At 55.2% G+C, this 4275-nt stretch overlaps 1 long non-coding RNA gene across 1 annotated transcript; it reads right to left on the reverse strand.

Annotated features, from left to right (window-relative positions):
* Positions 1-487: 487 nt before the first annotated feature.
* On the reverse strand, positions 488-3499 carry LOC116964571. The gene is made up of 2 exons (XR_004408799.2): positions 3418-3499; positions 488-1072 (listed from the first exon to the last, which is right to left on the reverse strand). It is a non-coding gene; the product is annotated as an uncharacterized LOC116964571 (long non-coding RNA).
* Positions 3500-4275: the final 776 nt, after the last annotated feature.

The following is a 4275-nucleotide window of genomic DNA, read 5'->3' on the forward strand; positions in this document are numbered from 1 at the left end:
CACCACAAGGATCTGGCTGCGAGATAATAGAGCTCCACCGCCTTTTCCTTAGGGCCCCTCTGTGCTACAGACACAAACTGGAGCATAGGCAGTGTCTAAAGTTCATGTTCTGGCTGAGTGTTACCAGTTACATCTCTGTGCTCAGTTGCCCACAACTTGCTTCAGTTTTCCCCTTCTGGGTTGATATTTTCCAGCCTCGATCTCTGCACAAAGGCGATTTGAAAGTCTCTTTGAACACGCTTTGGCCGTTTCAGAGAATGCAGGCAGTGAAAAGCAATATCTCCATAATAAACATACCCTTTTTTTTTTTTTTCTTTCAAGAATACAAAAGAATATTCCAATTTTTAAGCGGCTCTACTGCCGAAACTGCTGGGGGTCAGAGCTGATATCTGGCAGGGAATCAGTCCTGACTGAGAACGACTGTGGTGCGTTCCAGTAAACACTGTGTTTCAGTTGATGAAAACTATATCCACTCAGGCACAGCACATTTTGCAGTGATGGTACCTTTTAATCAACACTTGGAAAGCTCACAAGCAGCCCAGAGAAGGACAAAAACAGCCACTCTAAAGATCTGACCAAAGGTCTGTGGCAGTGGGGATGGAGGCAGACAGGGAAGAGGTTTCACGGCCAAGGTGGGAGCAGGGCTACACCACGGCCTGGAGTTACCTATCAGCAGCAGATGTTCAGCTGTCCTTGAGAAGGACAATGTGAATGAGATGTATGGAGCCAGGACCACTAAATCCCTCCTTGGCCAGCATCAGATTATAACAGTTCAACGATACATCACTGAAGGCTTCCCAGAACTACATAAATACCAAAGAGCGTTCGATGTAAATCATGGAAGGATTTAGGTAGGGAGGGGTATCTGGAGGTCTCCAGCCCAGCCCCTGAGCAAGTTATCACTCTAAAGCTGGGTCAGGTTTCTTAGAGCTTTGTCCAGGCATGTTTTCAACATGACCAAGGGTGGAGATCCCACCACTGCTGTCCCAGGGCCGCGCCACTCACAACACAATCTGAGCCTCACAGGTGCTGCACATCCACGTGTCTTCTCAGCACAAGGAGAACTGGTTGCCTGCAAGGGAAGGGGAGAGGATGAGAAATAGAGGCAAAGCCTGCAGAGACGGCTTCATCACACACATCACCTGGTTGTTCATGTATGGCAGAAAGCAGGAACCTGGGTTAAGTGTCTAGATTAGGGGCTGGGGATGCTGTCCCTCCTTCTCTCCCTGAGTGGACTCCAATGACAAACATTCCTGAGAGAATCTGAGGTCCCTCTGTGGCCGTGGGAAAATGATGCTGGTTCTGTCGGTCATGCCAAGGAAGAGCATCCCACCACCACACGTGGCTGCAGCTCTAGCTCTAGTCCCACTGAGCAGCAATCTTGTGTTGGCAAAACCTCTTCCCAAAACAAACGTGGGAAGCCACTTGCAGCAAAAGAAGAGCTAATGGAAAGTCAAGATTGGATGGGGTACAGCTGGGGTCACATGAGCCTCATTAGTTAATCAAACCCAACAGACACACATAAGATGGCTCCTGCCAGTGATGGGTGGGGAGAGGTTGCCTAAGCCCCTGCAGTCCCCAGGGAGTTCCTGTGGTGCTGGCAATGCCTCCCGTACTTTGAGAAACACCCCAGCACCGAGTGTACGTGGGGATAGCTGAGAAGATCCTGCCCATGATGCTGAAATGGGTCTCCATGGTGGCTTCCAGCCTCGTGCCAGGGATGAGATGGTTCCCCTGCGGCACCAGGTGGGTGCTAGATGGACGTCCCGTGGGACTGTGGCGTGGGCTGCACACAGGGTGGGTGAATGTTCCCCCCAGGGGACATGAGGGGCAGGTGCAACAGGATGTGCAGGGGAGTGAGAGATGGAGACCCCATCCCCAGACCGTGGCGAGAGTACCCAGCTGCCCTCAAAAGGGGTGTTGATGTTTTAGCAGCCAGCCCAGCCTTGAGACTAAAGCCGTGACTCTTGGCTGGCTGATGTGAGTGGGGGGGTGATGTTCTGCTGCTCCAGAGCTCCTGCCGTGCACCAGCCCAAGCACACGCTCCACCCTGGCCTCCCACTGGTGCCCTCCTGCCTGGCCACCCCCACCAGTGTGCCCGCTGATGGGCAGGGGTTATCCAGGCTTCTGGCCAGAAAACACCGGAGCTCTAGCTGCGGACACATGTTGGGGTGGTGGCCGGTCACCTCCCTGCTGCCCGTTGCTTGGACCTGGCTGCAGATGTCAGACCTGGTTCAGGAAGGAGCCATGGGGACAACTGGGCTGACGAAAATACCTCTGAATAAGGGACTTGACAAGCCTGAAGGTTTTACTTGCCAAGAATAAGACTGAGTGGGGACGTGACTTGATTCCCAGGTACTACAGAGCCCCATCCATGCTTCAAAACCTGCCTCCTCCTCCCGCCCCGTGCCCTGGGAGGCATTCCTCTGGGATGCTGTAGCAGGCAGACTTACAGACGTATCTGTTTCAGTCAGCCTCTTTAGTTTGGATCTTTTTTTTTTTTCTTTTTTTTTTTTTTTTTTTTGTAGCATCTACAGGGGTAATAACCTGTTAATTAACAATTAGCAGCTGGTGAACCAAGTCAGGAAAACATAAGGATGTTTAACCATGGGGAAGAGGCAGCTTTCCTGTCCCTTCCTGCCTTAGATGAAGCCTGCACTGCCCTTCTGGAAGATACACCGTGGCCAAACACGAGGCAGTTGCCCTGTAGAGAGACAGGCAGGTGAAACAAAAATTTTGGCCCACAATCAGGCTGACTGGACCAAACCCATGTATCAGCCTCAGCTTCCCTGAGACCATGACAAAGCCATGCTGTTTCAACCCCAGCATCAGTCCACGGCAGGAGTGAGGACGTGCAGTGGCTCTGCTGCGTCCCCAAACTCTCCCTGCTCCTCCGTCCCTGCAGCTGCATCTCTCCTGGCCCTGGCACCGGCTGCCAGGGCTGGTCCCTTGCAGAAAAGCAGCCACAGGACACAAATGTGATGTGTCCTGCTTGTAGCCACCTACCCTGGGGCGAGCAATCCTCTCTCCTCCAGCTTACCAGCTCGTCTGCATCCAAACCCAGAGCACTGGGCCCCTTCTCCATCATCCCCCACACGGCATGTCTCCTCCCCACCTCTTCTCCTGTGAACTGATGCAGTGCAGGAGTTCCCATGGGCGCTGCCCTCAGCATTTTAGGATAACCCCGGTTACAAACGCACCTTAGGTCCAGCTCAGGAGAATTTCTTCCCCAGGAGGGTGGTGCAGCCCCAGGACAGGTCCCCAGAACGGTGGGGGATCTCCCTCCTTGGGAGGATTTGCAGCTGAGACTGCCCCAAGCCAGCGCTGGCGGCGGTGCCGCCGGGAGCCAGCACCGGAGCTGGACACCTCGGAGGGCCCCTTCCACCGGTGTTTCTGTGATCTGCCCCTCACACATACCTTTCCTTTGAGCGCATCCCGTGCGCACCCGCACAGGCACCGTAAAGCCCCGTCACACCCCGTTAGCGAGCGCCGTTTCCTATGACAACGCCGTCAACAGCGCGCGGAGCAAGATTCGGGTCCCGGGGAGGGGGGCAGGTGCGGGGCTTCTCCGTAGCTATGGCAAAGGGGTGTTTACTTCTGTGTTTTACAGCTCAGTGTTACCCCCGGGACGGCTCTCAGTGTGTGCAACAGCGGGGTAAGGCTGTCTGGCATCTCCCCCCAGCAACTCTGTCAGCATTTAGGGGAACCACGTGCGACCTCCACCTGCCAGTCACCGCGATGGGACCCACACCGGGGACCGGCTGCAGGAGGTATCTTCCCCGGAGCTGCCACGGCTCCCAGCAAAGCCCCCAGCCCCTCGCCCACCTCCGTGCTGGTACTGGCAGGTCCTGGATGCGGTCCAGGTGCTCTCGCTCCGGCCCTCGTGGCGGGTTTTCTCACCCAGATATTTCATGATGCAGCAAACCCCCCCCTTTTCCACGCGGGCCCCCCTGCAGGAAATGTTTTCTGCCTTCCCCCATTCTTGTCAGACCATACCCAGATCTGTGCCTTCCCAGCACGGGCCAAATTGCACAGCTTTTCCCCGACACTTTGCAAACTTCGGGGAACGCTCCCAGCCCTTCCCTGCGGGCAGCTCGTGAAACGCTCGGCTCTGCCCTGGCCGAATCGCAAAGGGCTTGGATCCCATTCCCCAGCGCGAGTGCCAGGGGCGGGGAGATCTTGCCTCGCATCTATTCTTTCTAGGTACAAAACACGCTTTCAAAAGTCAGAGCCATTTCGCTGGCAAGAGATGGAGGCTGCTAGAGACGGCCAGCT

Source organism: Tyto alba, unplaced genomic scaffold (assembly GCF_018691265.1).
Source record: "Tyto alba isolate M040663 unplaced genomic scaffold, T.alba_DEE_v4.0 Super-Scaffold_19, whole genome shotgun sequence".
NCBI lineage: Eukaryota > Metazoa > Chordata > Aves > Strigiformes > Tytonidae > Tyto > Tyto alba.